Source organism: Macaca nemestrina, chromosome 5 (assembly GCF_043159975.1).
Source record: "Macaca nemestrina isolate mMacNem1 chromosome 5, mMacNem.hap1, whole genome shotgun sequence".
In the NCBI taxonomy this organism is placed as follows: Eukaryota; Metazoa; Chordata; class Mammalia; order Primates; family Cercopithecidae; genus Macaca; species Macaca nemestrina.
Genome location: NC_092129.1, coordinates 180361307 through 180385977, shown reverse-complemented (window position 1 = coordinate 180385977; position 24671 = coordinate 180361307). Strand labels below are relative to the sequence as shown.

The window sequence follows — 24671 nt, the reverse complement described above, 5'->3', positions numbered from 1 at the left end:
TCAGGTGATCTGCCTGCCTTGGCCTCCCAAAGTGTTGGGATTACAGGCGTGAGCCACTGCGCCTGTCCTATTTTGTTAATTTCTAAGTAAATGACACAGATAATATGCTCCTTGTCTGTGCCAGGAAGGAGCAGATTTAGTGGCAGGCAGAGCAGGGAGAAGCGGCACACAGGTGGACGCTCAGCTTCTCACTTGCAGGAGCAGCAGAGTAAACTCGCTCAGGAGCACAGATACCATGGAGGGAAAGATGCCGACTGAGCCGCACAGTCATTGCCAGCCTGTGTAGAAGAGACAGAAAGTCATGGTGGACCACAGTTCTTCCTTCTTGGCCCTGTGTCGTCTTTTTTCCGACTCCACTTCTGACACCAAATGTGTGGGCTTTTCCATAGCACAATCCGTGCTTCAGCGCCAAGGGTGTAGCTGCCCTTCCTTTGCTTCTGGAACTAACTTCCGGGAGTTAGCAGAGACCCCACAGGGTGGGGGCGCAGCCCCATTAGACAGCTCCCGCCTCACACTCCTGCTGCAAATGAATGGCCTGGGCTCCGATGCTTCTATTTGGTGAATACAGATCTGAGTGTTCCCATGACACTCCCCTTCAGGCTTGATAATTCACTCACAGAACTCAGGAAAACGCTTTACTTGCATTTACCAGTTTGTTGTAAAGGGTGCAAGGAGGAACCGCTAAATAGAAGAGACGCACAAGATGAGTGATGAGAGGTGCCGGCATGGGCTTCCTGACCCTCTCTGGGTGCACCACCCTTCTAGCACCTCTGTGTTCACCACCCCAGAAGCAAACCGCATGGTTCAGGGATTTGGGGAAGTTTCATTATGCGGGTACAATTGATTAAATCCTTGGCTGTTGGTGACTAAAAATCTCTGGCTCCTCTCCGTTCCTTGAAGGTCAGGATTGGAGCTGAAAATTCCCCCTTTCTAATCACATGGTTGATTCCGCTGTCAACGAGCCCCCAACAGGAGTCACCTCCATAGCATAAACTCAGGTGTGATGAAAGAGGCTCATTATAAACAACAAAAAACACTCCCATCACTCAGGAAATTCCAAGCTCTGTGCCAGGAACTGGGGAAAAAGACCAAATATGTATCCCTTCTTGTTCCACAGTCCCGTATAAGCAACATCTACCTAAGCCACTGGCTTCTAAATCTGTCTGGCCATGACTCTTAAATACATTTTATATCCCAGCCAAGTACACAGTCACCACCTACACATATCTATGTATGTGCATAAAACTGTATGTATGTTTCATAAAACTGAAACCAGATTTCATGTAAGTTCTAGTAAATCATACTCACCCTTACCATATACAATAGACCAATATTTTCAATTCAGTTCATTCATTCCTATTCCATTCCGTTTCTTCATCTTCCTTTACATTTTAAATGCTGGCTTCAGCCCACAAAACTGATTTCTCAACCCACTAATGCATCCCAAGCCACAGTTCAGAAAACACTGTGTTCTCCATGCCAAGACTCATAATCTCTCCTCTCTGAGACTTTACAAAGCAAAGAGAGACAGGAACACACCCTCTGCAGAGGCAAGCAGCCCCCTGGACCAGCAGGAAAAGACATGAGCATGAGAGGTAAAGAGAACAGAGCTCGGTGAGCACCAAACCCTCCAGAACCAGAGCAGGTGATGGCAAAGGCAAGCCTCCACCGCTTTCAGACAGGTTTCTCCTTGCCAAACTGCTGAAGGCGTGTTGTTCAGGCAGCCTCTTGTTTCCAATGGTGCCCAGCGACTGTCTTGGCCCCACACCTGCTCTCGAGTTTGTTCTTGAGTCTCTGTGGAACCCTCGGCCAGTTGCACTTCTGCCCGAGGCCCTGGGCTCGTCCTGAAAAGGCCAACTTCACAGAGGCAGTGGCGTCACCTCCTGACACTCCAGAGCCAACGAGTTGACCCTTACAGAGGTCTCTGACCAAACTAGGGAGTTAGTCAGAAAAGAGGGTTCTGCCTCAGCAGTGGAAAAGGGATCTGTGTGGCTTCATTCTGACTAGAAGCAGCAAAATCCTGTTCCAGAAAGGCTGGCAGCGGGCTTTGTTCTTAGAGATGTTCGCAGCCCATGAGTCTGGAGACAGATGTTCTTTGTTATTCTATGAAACCGTATGGCTTTTTACGCGTTCTTTCTTCTTCCCTGGGTTAAATTGCTGTGGCATTGTCTCACTTCTTTTAACGGGCCGTGTCTAACATCTGTGTGATGAAAATGCTCATCTGAGGGCTTGTGGAGCTTGAATAGCCTCCAGGCTGCCGGGGACTTGCCGCCCCATGTAGGAGGGAGAGAGGCAGGGCATTGCTGGAGCGCAAATTAGGTCAATTCACGGAGCACAGGAAATTAGCGATGCAATCGGTGTTTAGAGGAAGAGAATTCTGACTTAACTCTCCTGGAATATGGTTTAACCTGGACTCAATTTGCCTCCTCTAGAACTTGTATATAATTTTTAGATGATATTTATAGGGTTTTGTTTTTCATATTATAAGTTCAATACATGCTTAGAAAGAAATAAATCACTCATAATGCTACTACTCAGAATAAACCACTGTTATTATTTTGATTTTTTTTTCTCCCAGTCATTTTTGTCCCAGGTATGTATGTGTATGTAACTTGACATATATTTTTGTCATTAAACTTTATATAAGTTTATATGCAATGTTGAAAATCTATCTTTTAAATTTACCATTATATTAACACGTTAAAGGGCAAATACCTCTTTTGTAACATCTCTCCCCTCCTATCACTCTAGCCACCTTTAATGCTTCCAAATGCCTAAATGCCACCTCTCCATGTAGAGACAGCTTTGCTTCTGTCTCTCCATCATGAGGCAGCCTTCAAACAGGAAGAAATCAGGACACTAAGGTTCTCTGAAGCCATGCTCTAGACCCACCAGAGGCTAACAGGAGAGAATGACGTGGCATTCAAACTGAGCCTTTGTGTGACTTTGAAGAGTGTTCAGGATTTCATCTGGGCCAGATAATGGGCATGAGATCAGTTCCTTCTATGTTTCTAGGAACTGAGGGCCTGGAACTGCCTTGAAAGCCAGTGCAAAGCAATCTCCTCCTGCATAAGCGGCGATCTTATGATTGGAGCTACGGGATAGGCACATCTCTCTCTCCTGTTGCCAGAAGGACCCATCTATAAAGCCCACACTAGAAAAGGCCATTTGCAGAGAGAAAAAGGAGCAGGTACCTAGAGCGGGCCACAGTCTGCACACAGGAACCTGCCTGATGGGAAACCTGGGGACTGGATGAGGATGCAGCAGGCCTACTGAGGATTCCTTCCCAGAACGGTATCCCCCAAGAGCCCTTGTTTCCTGCTGATGCTGACCTCGGGTGCAGTGTGTTCCTGCCTCTTAAGTCTCCTCTACAACTGCATCCCCCGGGCCCCACCAGCCCCAGTCCACACCCTTCTGACTCAATAAATGCAAATGTTTAACCAGGAGATAAGGGCCTTGGTCTGCTTGACACGTTAGTTTTGTTTTTTAAAGACAGATATGTCTTTCAAGACAGCACATTTCTGACTGTATCAGCCATCTAATGCCACTGATAATATCTGATGTTGTAGGCTACAAAGTGACAGAGTTAAATACTTTGATCTTCCAAACCCCCTTCCGTCTTTGCCCAATCGTTTCCTTCTTTGCTTCTTTGTGCTAAATATTAACTGGGTCAGATGGATCATTCTGATCTGTGTTACTCAGTAAAGATTCAAGTCCTGCCTTCAGATGGAAAGTCCAAAGAAGCCAAGATGAATCTCAAGTTCAATTATAAATAACTAGCAAAAAAGGGAAAGGAAATGAGATCAAACTTTTGTCATTTTCTTCAGGACAGTTTTCTCTTCTTTTTCATTGTGTACCGTTTCACATCATGAGAATTTCTGTTGCAAATCAGATCCAGTTCTGCCTTTGAAAGAGGCACCAAAATACAGCTCGTGGGAAGAAGCAGCGTCTCACCTATGAGGATGAACTTGAGGACCAGCTGGTGGCTGAGGTGGGAGGATTGCTTGAGTATGGGGGTCTGAGATCAGCTTGGGCAACGTAGCTGAGAATTTAGTGCATTGTTCTTCTTCTTCTTTTTAATAGATAGTCTCCCTCCGTCGCCCAGACTGGAGTGCAGTGGCGCCATCATAGCTCACTGCAGCCTTGAACTCCTAGGCTCAAGCGATGCTCCCACCTCAGCCTCCTGTGCAGCTCCCCACCCCAAGATGCCTAAACTTTGGTGGGCATGAATCACAGGGGGAGCTCCCCAAAATCTACAATTCTGCCAGGTTCTCACCCTAAGATGCTCAGTCCAGAAGAACTCCAGGTGATCCTACTGAAAATGAGTGGGGCCCAGTCTTTGAGAAACATTGTGGCAAATAAGAGCAGAAAAGCACTGCCTTTAGCAGCCCATTAGCCTCAGTGAGGACAGAAAGGGGGTTGAGAGGTGGAGATATGTAGGCAGTAATACAGACCTCTCATTTAAGAAGTTAGTGGGCCAGGCATGGTGGCTCATGCCTGTAATCCCCACACTTTGGGAGGCCAAGGTGGGAGGATCACGAGGTCAGGAGTTCGAGACCAGACTGGCCAACATGGTGAAACCCCGTCTCCCTCTGTTGCCCAGGCTGGAGTGCAGTGGTGCAATCATAGCTCACTGCAGCCTTGAATTCCTGGGCCCAAGCAATGCTCCCACCTGGGTGGGTCCCCACTGCAAGATGCTTAGTCCAGAAAACTACAGACGTGCACCACCATGCCCAGCTAATTTTTAAAACTTTTTTTTTGGTATAGATAGGGTCTTGCTATGTTGCCCAGGCTGATTGCCAGCTCCTGGACTCAAGCAATCTTCTCACCTTAGCCTCCCAAAGCGCTAGGAGTACAGGTGTGAGCCTCTATACCTAGCCCTAGTGCATTGTTCTTGATGTTTGTTTTGTATTATATACGATGTGTGTGTATGTATATGTATATATCTATAATTTCATAAATGTATATTTTTCTTCCAGAAAATTCGGACAATAGAGATAAGCAGAAAGGGGAAAAAAGGCACTGGTAGTCCTCCCACTCGAAGACTTAGCTCCAAGAGTGCCCGACAGCTCCTGCTTCCCAGCAGTCACGGCCTTGTGTTGCACCCTCCCACACGGGGTCAGGGATGGCTGATGGTATATGATGAACGTGAGCAAAGGTAACTTCTGAGGCTAGATCATGAATGACACTGCAGCTTCCACCTGTAACCAGGGTTTTCAACAGCCGTGCTGTTAACGCTTTGGACCAGATAGTTATTTATTGTGGTGGCTGTTCTGCACATTGTAAGATGTTTAGCAGCCTCCTGGCCTACGCATCAGATGTCAGTAGCACCCTTTGCTCAACAGTAAACATAAAATAATGTCTCCAGGCTTTGCCAAATGTCCTCAGGATGAGGGAGTGTAATAGTCTGTTCTCACATTACTATAAAGAAATACCTGGGACTGGGTAATTTATAAGAAAAGAGGTTCAATTGGCCCATAGTTCTGCAGGTACAGGAACCGGGAGCATGGCAGCATCTGCTTCTGGGGGGCCTCAGGGAGCTTTTACTCATGGTGGACAGCAAAGCAGGAGCAGGCACGAAACATGGTAAAAGCGGGAGCAAGAAGGCGGGAGACACCAAGCACTTTTAAGCCAGATCTCATGAGAACTCACTACCATGAGCAGGGCCCCAAAGGATGGTGCTAAACCATTCATGAGAAATCCACCGGGATGGCAATTTGTCATGAGATTTGGACGTGGACACGGATCCACACCATATTAGGGGGCAAAACTGCTCCCAGCTGAGAACCACAGACCTAGACTCTTGGCTTGCAAGCTCAGGGGAAAACAGCCAGCATGCTATGGCAACAAGCAGCACAGTGAAGAAGAGCACGTGGAGAGGAGCTGAGGTCTCCAGACAGCCACTGGCACCCGCTGGCTGCCATCGTGAGGGTGTCCTCTGCAGAGTGGACCCTTTTGCCCCGCTAAGCCTCCAAGTAACTGCCAGCTTCATGAGACACCCCAAGACACTCCCACATTCCTAACCGGTGGAAACTGTGCGAGATAATAAATAATGATTATGCTTTAAAAGCCACTAAGTTCATGGGTAATTTGCTTAATTGACTTCTTTGTTGAGTAATTACTCTTGTTGTTTGAATACTGAGTCCGAATTCCTTTTCCTTCTTTGGGAACATTTCTCTAGGGTCTAGGTCAAAGAGTGAAAAATGAGATCAGCAGGATTGTTTACTTATCACATAAAATCATCCTGCAGAATTAAATTATTTGTAACATTTCAATTAGTGGATGGAGAATATGTTGCAAACACCAGCCACTGAGGTGTCTGGTGGAACAAGAGAGGCTGGCCCCAGAGTGAGCCACAGCCACAGCGTTCTAAGTTTTGTGAACTGCGCTCCTGTCTCCAAAGCCATAAGATCATCATTTTTAGGAACCAGCTCCTCTTTGTCTGGTCGGGTCCATGGATGAATTAATAATACATTTTAGAGGATCTCAGTCTTTGTTCAGCCACATGTAATGAGTAAACTGAGGAATAGCAGACTCAAGTGAATTATGTGAATTCAGATTGATTATACATGGGTCTGACCTTACCATTCACAAAACCAGATCTTGATGGTTATTTCCCAACCAGGCTGAACGCACTGCTCCTGCAGTGAGGCGTGGATTGAGATGGGACGTCAACTTTGCCAATCCCTAGAGCGATTCACTGGAGCCTGCTGCTGTGGCTGCTCCCGCTGCTCTGGATTAAACTGTGGGGCCAGTTGGTCCTGACATTTTGGAAAGATAGCTTGGGGTCTTTGTTGTTGTGTTTAAATATATATATATATATATATATATATATATCATTTGACAGTGGAGTAAATTCCCTGCATCTCCCTTTATGGGCAACGGTGAACAGAAAGGGCTTTTCAGCTTTGGTTTTTAATATTGTCAACAAAAATGTATGATTCTATTCCTCACTGTTGTCAACAAACATGAAGATTATTCCATTAGCAAACTGTCTGCTGATTTTAGAATTACTAAAATCCAGTTATCCAGTTCTACAGATATAAATGTTATGCCAATGATCATTTATTATGGGAGAGAAAACCAGGAACTAGGGAGCAAAGAACTATAGATTCTAATTTCCTTTGTTTGTTTTTAAAGTTCTACCAGCCAAGAGATTTCCTCAAGTATTTATTTGAAGAAAAGGACAGAGAGGAAAGGAAGGGGAATTTTTAAAATAGTACTTTGGAATCTCCTGGTATGAGCAGGGCACACTGCCAGACTCTTAGCTTATATTTTCTCATTAGCTTTCACTAAGGAGGCAGTGGTCATTCTTCCCAGTTTCAGATGAGGAAACTGAGGCATTCACAGCTTCAGGAACTGTCCAGATTTCTTAATGATTGAAGCAGGATTTGCCCCTAGGTCTGCCTTGTTCCTAACTGCGATGTTAAACCAAGTGGATGATGTTCCTTTCTGTATTGATTAAAGCTCTTGACCGCAAACAACTGAAAATGACTCGGGCAAAGATAAGCAGAAAGGAATTGATTGGAAAGAGGGGTGGATGAGGAGTATTCAAGGATGTAAGTGTGGTTCGTGGAATCAATAGAAGACCGAAGGACCAAGCTTGGGAACCAGCAGAGACGAGGGAGCTGTGAAACCCAATGACACAGCAACAACCTCCGCCAGGACTGGTTCAGCTTCTGAGAGTAACCTTGGCCCTTGCTCCCAGCCCTTGCCCAAAAGTCAGAGTCCAGACGGGCAAAATGAAGGGCCAGGCTCGGGGCTCATGCCCACACCTGTGGATATATCCCTCCAGGAAGGAGGATGGCCTGACCCCCTCTGCTTCTATCTTGGGAGAGAGGCCTCTGAATTCACCCTCCCACCAAGGCCTCTTATATATAGTAGGAGAAAATTGGAGTCACCGTACCAGGCGGTAAAGCACAGCAAATGTCCATCCAGCTCTTGAAATCTAAATGTCTTCTTGATGGAAAAACTGCAGAGGTGCAATGTAAGCTTGACAAGTCTACCTGGGATTAGATGTGTGTTTCTGCCTAGAAGGGACTGCGTCTGCCTTGATATCCCCCAGATTTTGGTTCAGAGTGAATGTCCCAGTACATATCCTCTGAATGAAGAAATGAATTTTGCCCACTGTTTCTCTGACTACTTCATTCACTGACATTCCACTTACAGTTCTGGGCAAATCAGACATACTTAGCTCTCTTTACAGAGTTAAAATAATATAAACAGGGAGGAAGAAAACGACGTAGGGTTCTCAGGCAGGGTTGTGACCAAATGCATTTAGTGCATAAGCAATAAAGTTCCAGATCACCCTATGGGTCACACTTTCCTTCAGAAATTTTGCAAATTATGTTTGTTTGTTTGTTTGTTTAAGGATAATGTATCATCATCAAGATTTATATATATGTGTGTGTGTGTGTGTGTGTATGTGTGTGTGTGTGTGTGTATTTTGAGACAAAGTCTCATTCTGTCGCCCAGGCTAGAGTGCAGTGGTGTGATCTCGGCTCACGCCTCCCGGGTTCAAGCAATTCTCCTGCCTCACCCTCCCGAGTAGCTGGGGCTACAAAAAATCACCACGCCCAGCTAATTTTTTGTGTTTTTGGTAGAGATGAGGTTTCACCGTGTTAGCCAGGACGGTCTTGATCTCCTGACCTTGTGATTTGCCTGCCTCAGCCTCCCAAAGTGCTGGGATTACAGGTGTGAGACACTGTGCCTGGCCAAGATTAAATAATTTTTCAAACAATATATATCCTCACCATTTTTGCATATTACCTTTAACTTATTCCAGTACATCAATATTTAGCATAGTTATCAGCAGAGAATACCTACTTCCTATGTATTTTTTCATAAAATTATAAAATGTCTTGTGTTTCAAAATAGACTTCGTAATTATAACTTTAATGATGACATAATATTCCATGATCTTGATGTACCATCATTTACTAAGCCATTTCCTGACTGTTGGACATCTGGTCTGTATGAATCAGGCTTTTAATAAGATATGACTTGTGAGAAGATCTAGAATATTGTCAACAGATGGCTTATGAAAGTGCCTTTGATATTACAGTACATCTATTTATGATTCTGTAGTAAATAAAATGTAACTAGGACTGCTCCCAAATTGGGCAGTGATGTGGGCGGTACACATACACACAGAATTTAAGGCACCTAGGATGAGATACGAAACTCAAAAGGATGAAATTCAAAATGTAAGTGAGAGAAAAAAGGCCGAATAGAGTCAGATACACAGATAAAGATATTTTACTCGGTATCGTGTTAGAAATTCCATGCATCAGGAATTTCAGACTGCTGAATCCATAGTTCTATTTAGCTTTGAAATCTTGGTATTTGAATGTGCCTTCCACATTTTATATCCTTTATACTGCTAGTCTTTCTCAGTTTCTCCCTAAGATTATTTTAAGTTCATATTCTGAAATTACAGGGATGAAAGGTAGGAAGGGAAAGTCGTGTGGTAAGGGATTTTCCCCAGTTACAGAAAAAAAGAAATAGGGAATCGCAGCGGCAGATTTTGACTTATGGGATGGTGAAGGTATGTGAAGCAGCTTAAAGAGGAATAGAAAAAAGGAAAGAACGATTTCTGTAGTCTGTGTTATTAGGAATAACAGAGCTACATCTGCTGCTTACACTTCATGCCAGACACATTCTCTGAGGCGCTGGGACTACATCTTGGCTCTTCAGGGCTGAAGTTGTCTTTTCGTAAGAACCAGATTTGCACCCCCGCCCACTGTTTCCAGTAAAGCAATGGGGCAAATCCCACCTCCCTGGAATGTTCTGTTCCGGCAGCTGGAGTGACAAACTGCGGAATATCATTCACACGGCGTTGGCTCTGATCAGAACAAATGTTTCTTCATTTATCGTCCCTCTCTTTGCTGATGATCCTGCTTGACTTTGCATCCACCCTGAAAATTTACCCAAGCTTTTATACGATGAGAAGGTACTATCTGCTAGAAAACATTTTTTATAGAGCACTTTATTCTAAGACAGCCACTGGCAGTTCATGCAACTGTACAAAACCCAAGTCCTGGCTCCACGCAGGGCCATGCTGGGCCTTCATCCTAGGTCCTTTCAAATGTCTCTTGGAGAATGTTTCTGTAATAGGAAATGCACACTTATTTCTCAGGGCTTTATCTGCACTGTTTAAATGACAGTTCTCTTCAACCACTATAGTAAGAAAGTGATCAAATTCTATCGTGCAAATGAATATACTTAATTATGTAGAAGTATATTTTTGTCACATAACAGTAATTACTCTAATAACAAATCAATAAGCTAGTAGATTTCCAAACAGGTTTCAAGATTTCTAAGAGGCAGACTAAAGGTGATTACAGTTCTCTTTACTAACATATACATCATGATATTATAATAATGATAAGTATAAAATTAACCCAATTTCTGCGATTCATTTATTACTCGACGGATATTTGAGTATTTTTACTGAAATATATTTTAGTATTTGTTATGCCAGGCACCATTCCAAGCAGGGAGATCTAGCAGGATGTAAAGGGCAAGGCCCTGCTCTCGTGGAGATCACAGTCTCGTGCAGGAAGATGGCTAATAAGTAAATGAGGACATGCTCAAGGTAATTACATATGTTTGCATTAAAAATCTTTTAATAGAGATTTAACATTATTTCATCTGGTCCTTTCAAAAACCCTGGAAGGTAGATTACGAAGAGATTACCAGTGTGTAGAAAAGTTGTAAGAACAGTACAAAAAGCTCCCTTTTCCCCTTCACCTAGACGTTCCAATTGTTAATATTGTTATCAACTGTGTAGTTAATTGTTCATAATTGTTAATAACACTACATTGCTTCATCACCTTCTCTCTATATATACATATATATCAAATATATATGTATGTCAGTGTATGTATATATGTGAGTGTGTGTGTGTATATATATATAGTCAGGATATGTCACCTATCTCATACAAGGGGTTGTATATATATACGCTGACATATATTGGCTATATATACCCTGACATTGTGCCTGGGTGGCTTATAAACAACAGAAATGTGTTTCTCACAGTTCTGGAGGCTGGAAGTCCAAGATTAAGGTGTCAGCAGTTTCAGTGTCTGGTGAGGGCCTGCCCTCTTCTTCATAGACCGCACCTTCTCCCTGCGTCCTCACGTAGAGGAAGGGGAAGCTCCTTCAGGCCACTTGTGTAAGGGCACTAATCCCATGCATGAGGGTGCCACTCACCTCCCAAAGGCCCCACCTCCTAATACCATCACCTTGGTGATTAGGTTTCAACAGATGACTTTTTGGGAGACAGAACCTTTAGACCATAGCAGTGCCCTCATCCCTAAATATCCCACTGTGTACCTCCTAAAAACAAGGACACTCTTTGTCACCCCAACACAAGACTGTCCAAGTCAGGAAATGAACACAGATACAGCACAGCCATCCAATCCACAGACCTGGTTCAAATTCCACCAAGGGTCCACCAGCCTTTCCTGTGCAGGCTGTGAGACAGCACGCCTTGCACTGAGCTTCTGGTCACCTCAGTCTGTTCCCATACGGAACAGCCCCCAGTCTTTTTCTGCCTCTGTGCCCTTGGCACAGGAGCACAGGTCCTTCATCCCATGGGCTGAGACCCCCCGGCACTCAAGGCTGTAATACCACCGAGGAGATGCTGTGTCCTTCTTCATGCATCAAACCATGAGGCGCACGGTGCCACCTGTCCTACCTGAGATGGTCTCACCTTAATTACGCAGTCAAGCTGTGTCTGCCGCCTCCCCCTTGCATTTGGTAGTGGTTTGTAGGAAGGTAGTCCAATGTTTTGCCAACATCCTGTTTCTCATCAAACCTCCACACACCAGGGACACCCACATGGATCAACAACTACTGTTACTGTTGCCTCAGAGTGATCATCTATTTCCATCATTCCCTCTGCATTTACTAGTTGGCATTCTACTACAAGGAAGAGCTTTTCCTTCTCCTCATTTGTTTATTTATTGAATTGCTTTTTTTTAATGAGTATGGATTCATGGATTCCTATCTCATACAATGTATTGTAATCCAATTATTTATTTTGATGCTTAAATCATTCTAAAATCGGCCTGTGAGAGCCCCCTCGAGCCCCCAGTTAAAGGGCCTATTAGGTCAGGCTCATCCTGGGAATTCTCCCTTTTGATTGACTCCAAGTAAACTGATTAGGGATCTTAATTATACCTGCAAAATCCCTTTATCTTTCCCTTATAACTAATCTAATTACAGGAATGAAATACCTGCCTCTTTTTGATATATCCCCATTATTCTTATTATTCTTGGGTCCTTCTTTGCTATCTGGCACAAAAATATGTTCCCGAATTCTCTTGGACTTTCCCCACCCCTGTGCTGGAATCGACCGTTTCTCCAACCAAGGCCTGAGTGCTGGCTGTGTTTGTGCCTGCCACATTGTCATTGCTTCTAGGCCCTTCCAGCTGACAGAGATAGCAGGTATGTGCATGTATATATGTACACACACATATATACACATACATAAATATGCATACATGCACATACATCTGTAACAATTCTCTAACTCTGGGTATATGTAAGATACAGATATGCAGCTCATGAATTTATACCTCTATGTCTAATTTCAGTTCGATACCTCAAGGTTCTTTCCAGTCTCCTCCATTCCTCAGCCTTACATGACAAAGAAGGTGAAGAGTCCTGGGGACGCGGGAGGAGCCTGTCTAGAGGGGTTGGTTAGGGGGGGCCTCCTTGAGGAGCTGAGCCTGGGTGAGGACACACAGTGGAGAGGATTCCAGGCAGAGGAGCAGCAAGCACAAAGCGTCAGGAGTCAGGGAAGGGTCAGGGTGGCCGTTGTGTGCTGAGCAGGCCGAGAGTCTGCTGGTGATGCCTAGTGAGGTGAGAAGGCATTGGAGGATTTCAAGGAAGGGTGTGACATGATGTGCTTTGTATTTTAAGCCATCACTCCGGCTGCAATGCCAAGCATCGATTGTGAGAGGACAGGGGTGAAGGAGAGCACAGTGCATGCTTGCCCTTGTAAGCCATGGACTCATTCACCCCACAGCCAGCTCCCGAAACTAGGGTGGCTAGGCACGTCAACAGTGCTTACCCACTCACTTATTTCTACTCTGGGCAGGGCCTGTTAGGTGATGTGAAGGATGTGGCTTCACAGGGACACGAAGTCCATCGTCCCTCTCCTAGCCTCTGGGTCAGTTCTTGCATGTTCCTGCATGATTAGTAATAAACAACTGTGGGCGCCTCAGAGATGTTTGACAGGACCGGCACTCCAGTTTGGTCCTGGCATTTTATAGGCATAGAAACTGAGAAGTCATGTGACTGCCCGTGGTCGCAGTTACTGACCACATCCGCTTGGTACTGCTTTCCCGCATACGGTTCACTGTTTCACAGCTCCAGGCACACACAACTCAGCTAGCTCCCTCCTCCCTGGCACGCATCACTATGGACACAAACAATGAGAATTGCATGCCTGACTGTGTGAAAAGTGGTCTGTCCCTTTGCACCCACACTTGGAAGTTTGTGCGCTGCATTAAAGCGCGCTGTTTAACCCATGCCTTTGTCTCCTATGAGAGGAGAACGTGTTTTGTAGGACGCAGCTCTGATTTCCCTGGGGCTCTTCCACTGGATCCCCTCAGTTTGATATTAATTTAGTCAAATAAAACAAGGTCACCTGCACCTTGTCCCCCACACAGTGCTTTCCCTCCATGGATGGATACCTTTGGCCTCTTTCCCCTGTGCAGAGCAGCTGCCGAGGTGCACTGGATACATGGACAATATCTGCCTATATTGAGCAGATGCTAAGCATCAACACCCCAGTGACCACCAGGGCTACAGTTATCTTCTACTGCTGTCTAACAAATGACCACAAACTTAGCCACTTCCAGCAATCCAAACTTCCTAACTCACAGTTCCCATGGGCCAGGGATCCAAGCACACATCAGTGGGGTCTCCTGCAGGGTCTCACCAGGCTCAAATTCTCATGTTGCCCAGGGCTGCAATTCTCTCTGAGGCACAGACTCCCCTTCCAAGCTCCCTGGCTGTCAGTAGAATTCAGGTCCTTGTGGTTGGAGGATGCAGGATCTGAGCTCCTAGGGCAACCTGCAGTTCCCTGCCCAGTGGCCCTCTCCATAACATGCAAATCTTTGGGGCCAAGGGAGGTGGTTTCTGCTGCTTCAACTCTCTCCTCAGGAAGCCCCCAGGTAAAGGGTCTAGTTAGGGCAGGCTCACCTTGGGAAATCTCCCTTTTGCTTAACTCCAAGTTAACTGATTAGGTACCTTAATTATACCTGCAAAATCCCTTTATCTTTCCATTATAAGTAACCTAATCACAGGAGTGAAATACCATCAAGTCCTGTCCACACTCAAGGGGAGATTCTAGAGAACATGCTCCAGGAGAAGAACTTGTGGAGCCATCTTAGAGTTTGCCTAATTGAATTACTTATTCCTGCTACCTTACTTTTTAAAATTTGAAAAAATCATGTTAAAATACACAGGACATAAAATTTACCACCTTAACCATTCAGAAGTGTACGGTTCAGTGGCATTGAGTCCATTCAAAGTGTTGTGCAGCCATCACCACCATTTATCTCCAGGACTTTTTCATCATCCCAAATGGAAACTCTGTACCCATTAAACACCAACTCCCCATTCTCCTTCCCTCAGCCCCTGGTGACCCCCTAGCCCCAGTTTTTTGTGTACTTGTTTTCTCCAACACATATGGTGGCAGGAGAATTCTCAGATAAAACTACAGATTCTTCTGCCTCACTTCTCACACTTGTGATTTTATCAACCTAGAGTTTCTTGAGCAACTCAAAATAAATATGCATCTGGGCTTGTTCTTCAAAAGACTTGTGTAGCCAATCCCTACTAGGCTGGGACTGTGAGCTCTAGCTGGCCCCTGTGCTGGGCAGAATAGAGAGGAAAAGTCAGATGTTGGAAACAGGTCGTGCTGCTTTGCCGAGATCAGCTCGGTCATGGAGACCCTAACCCAGCTAGAGGAATTAAAGACACACACACAGAAATATGGCATGTGAGGTAGGGAATCAGGGATCTCACAGCCTTCAGAGCTGAGAGCCTTGAACAGAGATTTACCCACATATTTAATGACAGCAAGCCAGTGACTGGCATTGTTTCTATAGATTATAGATTAACTAAAAGTATTCCTTATGGGAAACAAAGGGATGGGCTGAAATAAAGGGATGGGTTTGGCTAGTTATCTGCAGCAGGAGCATGTCCTTAAGGCACAGATCGCTCATGCTACTGTTTGTGGTTTAAGAATGACTTTAAGCGGTTTTCCACCTTGGGTCGGCCAGGTGTTCCTTGCCCTCATTACGGTAAACCCACAAACCCACAGCCTTCCAGCGTGGGCGTCATGGTCATCACGAGCATGTCACAGTGCTGCAGAGACTGTTTCTGGCCAGTTTTGGGGCCAGTTTATGGCCAGATTTTGGGGGCCTGTTCCCAACACTGCTTGATCTCATACTCTCTACAACCTCACACATAGCGTGCACTGAAAGCAAACTCACCAAGTCAGCAGTATGGTACATTTCCTTTAATTTAGTAAAGGAACTGAGTCCAGACTAAATGAGGAACCTCATGCCTCTCTGGTGTCTCAATTTCCCACCTAACTAATGGGATCCGCAAAGTCAACATTTTAAAAAAATCACATGCTCCTTGTATAGACAGAAGGAACATACCAGAAGAACCTGGACAGGTTTTAAGACTTTGAGAATTAATGTCCCAACTGCACCAAAAAAAGATAATTCTGCAGTCTTTTTGGAAGCTTCTCTCCTCATAAATCTGTTGTTTTTTAATGGGGTGATGAACATTGATTCTAGGGTTTCTAATAGAAACAGTAGGTCATAGGTACAATTTTGCTCCTTTCACTCTGGGAGTCTTAGGCACAGCTGTGTCCAAAGGGAATTTGCTTCCCTTTATTTGGGTTTGCATGGATGTTGTATTTTTGTGCATTGCAGATTTCCACAGCTTTGTTAGCAAGGCATAATTATTTCCAGACAAGATGCTGGCTCAGATGACTGCCTCATCCTTAATGTGGCTTTTGAGTTTCGCAAGAGGCAAACCCAGAGCTTTCCTCCCTGTGCCTTCTGTGCATCCTGGTAACGTGGCAAAGAGAAATTACAACTAGGAAAGAAGTCGTCATTTTAGGCGATTATAAAGCATTCCCAGAATAAAATAATTTGTTCAAATTCCAAACCCACATGTGTAGAAACTATAATTTTTTTTTTTTTTTTTGAGACAGAGCCTCACTCTATTGCCCAGGCTGGAGTGCAATGGCGTGCTCTCGGCTCACTGCAACCTCCACCTCCTGGGTTCAAGTGATTCTCCTGCCTCAGCTTCCCAAGTAGCTGGGATTACATGCGTGCGCTACCACGCCTGGCTAATTTTTTATATCTTTAGCAGAGACAGGGTATCACCACGTTGGCCAGGCTGATCTCAAATTCCTGACCTCATGATCCGCCCACCTCAGCCTTCCAAAGTGCTGGGATTACAGCTGTGAGCCACCGCGCCCGGCCAAAACTGTGTGGATGGCAACTTTCTTCCACAAACAGAATAAGGGGTGCTTGTGCCAACGGCTTCTGCTCTTGAAATATACCTGGGTCTGGAGGCAAGCCTGCAATGATAGAACATTCAGCAGCCCATCTGTGTGTGAAAAGCCTGCAGGTAAGAGTGCCATACGGCAAAGAATGAGCAAACTGGAGAAACACTAACGCATTTCCATTCCCCAGCCCTCCGAAAACCCACAAAGAGAAGTTCAGCTGGGCAGCTAGAGCTTGCTGGGAACCAGGGAGTCCACTGAGTGACCATAACCACTGAAGAGCTTGTATTTGCATTGGCTTTCCTTAGAGATTTGGTTTTAAACAGCAAAACAAATTCAAATTCAAGAGACTTCTTGCTTTAAAAAAAGCAGGGGGGGGAAGGTGGTATTTATATTGCCGCGTCAATATTTTTAATGTACTTTAAGATGAAAGAAAAGTCCATTACAATAGGGAATAATAATCAGTCCCTACAGATCTGTTTGCAGCTCTTTTCACTTCCTCCAGAGTGAAAGAAATTCCAGTTTCATGATGTCACTGCCTTAGCCAGATCTTTCTGAGGATGCAGCTGTTCAGATGGATGCGGGTTCTGTGTGTGCAGTTTCCTCCTGTGTTTCCCAGAGGCGAATGAGGAGGACGGGCCGTGGCAACATTCAACAAGCTGGCCTCACCCAGCACACACACACCTGCCATCTCTGCAGTTCTGACCTTGGCTGGCCTCCCTCCACTGTCCAGCTTTGAGCCTCATCTTCATCTTCGAGCAGTGGCTGGAAGTTACAGCTGCAGCAAATGTGCAGAACATGAAAAGAATTCAGAATAGAATTAGACCAGGAATGATGTTAAATCCAGCCGTGTGCTCCAGAGACCCGGCAAGGTTGCAGGCATCTCTAAGTGAACAGAAGCAGGTAACATATGACTGAATGTAGGGGCCAGGACTAGGAGCTGACCTGTTCGCAAGACAGTGACTTAGCAAGTACAAAATCAATAAAAATCATCCTGACCTCTCTACTTCTAACTCCCGTGTCCAAGCTAACATCCCTGCTCATGATGCAACCTCAGCTAGCTGGTAAGGAGGCCCCAAAAATTCACTCGGAAATTCAACTCCAAATTTATTCTGAATCTTTTTTTTTTAGTGGGAAAAGGACTTGTAATCCCGAAAAGAGACAGCATTAAGTGTAAAAATGATGAAGATGAATCAAATCTATTTCTGATATTTTGGGGTTAGGAGGTAATCTGTGGATATTTGGCCTTTTCCTTATTTGTTATGTTTAAGAGGATTTTGTGTGCTGGAGTGTCAGTCAAACTTGTAATTCTAACTTAAAATGTGGCGTTAAAAAGTTGTAGAGTATAATTTTATGTTGATATTTTAAGAGTATATGAAATGTATTATATGTCTAGATTTTGTTATATTTACAGGAATTATTAAGTACTTGGGAAGATTTTGTTGTTGTTGTTAATCAGACAATTAAGGAAGTCAAATGATTACATTTACAAAGTCTGTTCAAAAAGTTTAATGCAATTTGTGTTTGTTGATGGGACCAAAGTTAATCAAAGGCTCTCTTTAAAAAGTATTAAATATTACTATATTAATTTTTAAAAACAATATTTGCAGGTTGAACGGCATGTATAAATGACATGAAGAACACTGCCAATGTGTTAATTAGACAACATTTTAAATATTCACCAATTCTTATTATAAGAGTATTTCTTTCAAGGTACTTTACCAAATATCATTTTCTTTCATTGAAAGGATTGCTTCAGCCTTGACTGATGTGCACATGCTCATAACAGAGGCGAAGGGCAGTAGAGTGAAGGCCCAAGGCTGTCCCTGGTTAGCCTGTGGACTCGAGTCTCAGTTTTCTCATCTGTAAAATGGCATAATAATAAATATATCATGCAGCCAACTGCAAGGACGGGATGAAATGTTGTGGGTAAAGAAAGCCCCCGCCAACTACCTGGCCCAAGGCAGGCACCCCACAGACAGTGCTTGTGCTTGTCACCTCACTGTGAGACGTACAATAACAGTCATGTAGTACTCTTTTTCTCTGAGCCATTGTTTTCTTGGATTATATTGACAATTTATATCGTAAGGAAATCTCCCAGAGTGACCCCGTTAAGATGTCAGAAATATCATAGCACATGTCAGCTTGAAGCCCTCTAATGGCTTCGTCTTGGTCAGAAGAGGAGCCGAGGTCAGACTGTGGCCTCCAGGTCCCTCAGCAGATGGCTCAGCGCTTTCCTGGGACATACTAGGCCCTTCCATGGCAGGTCTTTGTGACAGCTGTTCCCTCTGCCTGGAAGCTCTTCCTCAAGAATTCTGCATGACTCACCTCTTCCACTTTCAGGCCTCTGTTTGAATGTCACCTGAGCCCCCTTTTTAAAACTGCACCCCACCCAACAGACTAATCCCAGGAATAAGTGCATCCCTTGTGTCAAAAGGGGTGGTCTGAAAGCTTAAGAAATGGTAAAAGGATTCTCCTCATGGTTTATACTTTGTTGCTAGGCTACAATTTTTTTTTTTTTTTTTTTTTGAGACAGAGTTTCGCTGCTATTGCCCAGGCTGGAGTGCAATAGCGCAATGTCGGCTCCCTGCAACCTCCGCCTCCAAGGTTCAAGCGATTCTCCTGCCTCAGCCTCCCAAGTAGCTGGGATTACAGGCACCTGCTACCACACCTGGCTAATTTTTTGTATTTTTAGTAGAGATGGAGTTTCACCATGTTCCCCAGGCTGGTCTCAAACTCTTGACCTCAGGTGATCCACCCACTTCGGCCTCCCAAAGTGCTGGGATTACAGGCGTGAGCCACCATGCCCAGCCCTTTTTTTTTTTTTTTTTTTTTTTTGGAGACAGAGTTTTGCTCTTGTTGCCCAGGCCAGAGTGCAATGGCGCGATCTTGGCTCACTGCAACCTCCGCCTCCCAAGTTCAAGGGATTCTCCTGCCTCAGCCTCCTGTGTAGCTGGGATTATAGGCGCCCACCACCACGCCCAGCTAATTTTTGTATTTTTAGTAGAGATGGGGTTTCACCATCCTGGCCAGCCACCGCGCCCGGCCTGCAATTTGTTTTTAAGTCTTCTTACAATGTTCAGAGACCAAAGATCTTTCTCTTGCAAATTGACAATCGTTTTGCTGCTGTGTTCCTAACAGCTAAAACAGTGCCTGGCACCCAGAAACAACCAAGGATTTGAATGAAGGAGTGGGCCAAGACTCAGGCAACGTAGGTTTTTATCCCAATTCTGAGACTTGCCTGCTTTGTGACCTTGTAGAAATCATGACCTTCTCGAGTCTTCATTTCCTCCTCTCCAAAATGGACCTAACAATCTGTCTCCCGTTGTCTCGATGGGACTGTAGGCGGGATTAATGGAGATGTAAGTGCACATGTACTATAAGGCCCTGCAGAAACATGACAGATGATTGTCATTAGTTGGGGACATTTGCAAAGATTGCCTACATGCATACTGTTTTAAATGTTTTTGAATTGGGAATTGTCTACCCTGTGGCCTTTGTATGAAATGAGATTGCTACATCAAGTATGACAAACATGTCCAGCACCATCGAGTGTTTAGCCCTGTGGCACCACATGAGGAAGGGGGAAGGATGGCCCATTGCAAATTTTCTCAAGACTGGTGAAAATTGGGGTCAACTGGAAGATTCTGGAGATCTATCAATGAGGCCAGATTAGCATCATTGGAATTTGCCTCATCATCCTATAAATGCCTGGGCGGCATCCTCTTGGAAGGATTGTACTGAAGGTAAGAGACTTGATAAAGTACATTACTTCTGATAATACAACAATCCCATGAGTAAGTGCACTCCCTGTGTCCAAGGGGTGGTAAAAAGACTTCCAAAGGAGTCTCCTCATGGTTTATATTGGGTACCTCAGTCTGCAATTTTTTTTAACTCCTCTCATGAAGTTCAGAGACCAAGAATCTTTCTCATGAAGTTCAGAGACCAAGAATCCATCTCCAATTAGCAGATTGACACTGCTAATCACAAGCAAGCCCAGGCTTGTGTTCAGAGACAAAGTCAGTGTGACCGGTGACTGTTACAGCAATACAAAATAATGGTGCCGGGCGCGGTGGCTCACGCCTGTAATCCCAGCACTCTGGGAGGCTGAGGCGGGCGGATCACAAGGTCAGGAGATCGAGAGCATCCTGCCTAACACGGTGAAATCCCGTCTCTACTAAAAATACAAAAATTAGCCGGGCGTGGTGGCGGGCGTCTGTAGTCCCAGCTACAGACTACAGGCTGGCAGGAGGCTGAGGCAGGAGAATGGCGTGAACCTGGGAGACGGAGCTTGCAGTGAGCTGAGATTGTACCACTGCACTCCAGCCTGGGTGACAGAGCGAGACTCCATCTCAAAATAATAATAATAATAATCATCATCATCATCATCATCATCATCATGGCAGCAGTCCCACTAGCCGAGGCCAGCATTGAATAGGGCAAGTTACTCAAACAGGTCACCCTAGCGACCACTCCAAATGCCTGTGCTTAAACTAACTTAGGGAGCCCGGTTTTGCAGGATGTGCAACCACGTTGTGCCCCCTAGGGCTCACCAGACTTCAGTACCTAATCATGTACCTTACCATGGCCCAGGTTCCCAGGGAAATAAAACATGTAAGTTGCCCATACAGGAAACGGAAGTCATCCTCATTGCTCTGCAGATTTAAAAATTACAAACTTCATTAGCAGGAGCTAAGAACAAGAGACGAGTGCCATCTTGTGGAGAGACCCACAGACACGCATGGAGTTGCACCCCAAATTCTCTCCCAGAGCAAGCATTCCCCAAACTCACCCCCCTTAAAGACCTCCTGAGTCAAATGCACTTGAGCACAGAGTTCACAGTGCTCTTTCAACTTTTTCAAAAGAGCAACAGTTTAACAGCTAATCACCCTAAGCTCCCTCACAGCAGCCTGAGGCCTACGGAAGCTCTCCAGGGAGGCTGCACCATGCTGTCCTCCCATCACTGGGCAGCCCATCTCCTCAAGTTGTTGGCCTCCCAGTTGGTAGAAGAGAGAGGGTAATGGTCCTTTTGCTCATGCAGCCTCTCCCCTACTTCAATGCCCACCATTTGGTTTCATGCGAGAACCTTCATTACATATTACACACCACACAGGCGCTGGGGATACCAAAATAACAATGACAGGCTGGCACGGAGTCAGGTAAACAGACATGTAAGTGACAAGTGCTGTGACTGTGCAGAGCAACAGGGCAGAGAGCTGAAGAAGGAGGGAGAGAAGTCCTGGGGCTCTGTCTACAGAGCAGCCTTCACTGAGGGTGCACGACTGCCCCCCGTGTTCCCTGGGGCCCCAGCAGACTCCTCTGAGTGCTAGCTGGAGCAGGAGCTGTGGCCACGTTGACCAAGACCATCCTCGAGGGGAACCTCTGCCCTCCTTGGCGAGGCTGGCCTGGGTGTGGACACTGCTTTTCCTCTTAGTTCTTCTGAGGCGAGGTTTTCCAGTAGAAATGTTTACTAGGCAACTAAAGGAAAAAACAAAAGCAAACAATGAAATACAGGGGTATGTAAAGGCTAGCTTGCAAGCAAAGGTGCCACACCCCGACATGACAGACACTAAACTCCAGCACAGGCCGGCCTGGCCACGGTGGCTTCTTAGCATGTGAATCTCTTTGCCATCTTCACCTCACATGTGTCCAGGGGCACGAGGCCAAGCTGCCAACAAGCCCAGTGAAGGTAGACTGGTCTCACGAGACACACAGCCTACTGAGACCTGCAGTACATTCCAGAAGCTGCTTCCTTCATAAAGCCTGCTCTCGACGGGCTCATGGCATCCACACCCCGGCTTCCACTGTGGTCTACCCATCCTGGCCATGAAAGTGGAAGATCTTACAGTTGTTGTTGGTTTTGTTGTCATTGTTTTTAAGGTCAGTGGACATTTGAGTTGTGTCTGAATTTGGCAAAGATTTATTTTGATTATGCTGGTATAAAATCTGTTTTCTAATCTATTTTATTTCTCAATCTCATCTCAAGGGGAGATATTGTGAAATATATATTTGTTCTTCATCCCCTGTTGCCTGGCATACAACTCCTAAAATCCTTGGAATCTCCAAATGTCTTTCTATAATTGACTTTTATGATGTCTTTTCATATGCTAATAATTGACTGATGGCTGGGCTCCCAGACAGTTTAAGGATGGGACTGTTCTCCAGAAAGACCAAGGCAGGATCAGCACTTCCAGCTCCAACCCTCAACGTCCAAGGAGTGGAGGGAGCTGGAGGTTAAGCTGATTACCAATGGCCAATGGTTTTGTCAATCATGCCTACATAATGAAGCATCCATAAACGGTCCAAAGGAACAGAATTTGGAGAGCTTCCAGGCAGCTCATCAGGTGGAGGTTCCTGGAGGGTAGCAAACCCCTTCCCCCATACCTTGCCCTACACATCTCTTCTTCTGTATCCTTTGTAACGTCCTTTGAGTAAACTGGTAAAGGCATTTCTCTGAGTTCTGTGGGCCACTCTAGCAAATTAATCAAACCCAGAGAGGGGATTGTGGGAACCCCAACTTGAAGCTAACAGGTCAGAAGTTCTGGACGCCCAGAATTGCGACTAGTGATTGGGGATAAGGAGGGCGGCCTTGGAGACTGAGCCCTGTGAGATCCCACACTATCTCCAGGTGGACAGCATCCTAGTTGAATTAGAGAACACCCAGCTGGTGTCTGTCCCCTGAAGAACTGCTTGCTTGTTTGCAGCTGGGGAGAAATCTCCCGCATTTGTTCACAGAAGTCTTCATCTGCGTTGATCGTTGTGTTGTTGAGTGAGAAAATAGGAGAAAGCACTTTGAGCTTGTGTGTTTTTTCCACACTAACACCGTGAAAAATGAAAATGAAATCCTGTGCCTCTCAACCAACTGAACCAATCCCCTCTTGGCCAGGGGTATCCCAGGGAAATGAAAACTGAGTTCCCCACCATGACAGTTGGGAGTTCGGACACGCCCCTGCTAACCGCCCTTAGGCTTTCTTCCCTAAGGTTAAACAGAAACCAGCCCTTCTGAAAGACCACCCAGATATCAACGAACCGCCTACCTCTGCACCTCTTTTGAAGTCTGGACGAAACAGCCCATCAGTGTTCCTTCCAGAGAAGAGACCGCCAACCACAGAGTGGTTCCGGCTGGTCTACAGAGGATGCACAGAGAGGGATTTTGTGTCCCCTCTTCGTCTTTTGATGTCATAGGGCGAATACTCCACCCATCATGTTGACGCTGCCATTTTTTTGAATGTGGAGAGACATAGTGCCCGGTTGCGCATGCGCAGGTTACCTCGCTCATAAATATTTATGATCTTCCTGTAGCTTATTGAATATGTATATTTGGCCACGATGCTCAGCATAACTTCCTTATTCTTCCCACCCTTGAAGTGTCTGTTTCTGGATTCTGGCCGGAGGCTATGCTTTCTGCCTGTCAGAATGGCCACCTGGCAGGCTGCAACCCTTTATAAGAAACGAAGCTCTCCTTTCCGAATTTATGAACCTTGTTATTCTTCCACTGACACTCCTCTTCATCTGGACTTCATTGGGACCCATAAATTTAGTCTGGGGCAACTGGAAATACAAGGAAGCAATGCTGAATTCTAGAAGTTATGCTTGAGATTGTATTCACTTAGTGAAAATATAGGGCAGAATCTGGAAGTAAAGTGGTGCTCTCAGTACAGTGAGTAGTCCACAAGCCATCTAAACAAGGGGTCACGGTTCTGGTTTTGGAACAAGGCATGAGTCTGAATCCCAGCTCTGCTTTTCTAGCTGTGCCTGACTAGTGCAAGCCACTTTGCCATGTGAGCATCTTAGTCCACCCACACCATATAACAGAGCACCGTAGACTGGGTGGCTTCTAAACAACAGTCATTTATTTCCCCCAGTTCTGGAGGCTACAAGTCCAAGATCAAGGTGCCGGTGGATATGGTGTCCGGTGAGGGCTACTCACACATTCTTGCTATGTCTTCACGTGGTGAAAGAGGCACACTAGCTTAGGGGAGAGAATTCACCCTTCCCATACCCTTTGGCCTCTCCTTCTTCCAGTATGTGAGGACAGCAACAAAGTGCCACCCTGGAAGCCGAGAGCAGCCCTCACCAGGCATCGAATCTGCTGGTGCCATGATCTTGGGCTTCCCAGCTT

The 24671-nt window shown here is 45.4% G+C and overlaps 1 long non-coding RNA gene across 5 annotated transcripts; it reads right to left on the bottom strand.

Moving 5' to 3' along the window:
• Positions 1 to 14671: 14671 nt before the first annotated feature.
• LOC105487343 (uncharacterized) lies at positions 14672 to 23825 on the bottom strand. 5 transcript variants are annotated; one of them, XR_011624120.1, is made up of 5 exons: positions 23587 to 23825; positions 21128 to 22027; positions 19791 to 19936; positions 18272 to 18412; positions 14672 to 17327 (listed from the first exon to the last, which is right to left on the bottom strand). It is a non-coding gene; the product is annotated as an uncharacterized lncRNA (long non-coding RNA). The 5 variants fall into 5 exon arrangements; XR_011624121.1 differs by having other exon boundaries at positions 21116 to 21204; positions 23587 to 23815; XR_011624118.1 differs by having other exon boundaries at positions 14673 to 17327; positions 21128 to 21204; positions 23587 to 23814.
• Between the last annotated feature and the right edge of the window lie 846 nt (positions 23826 to 24671).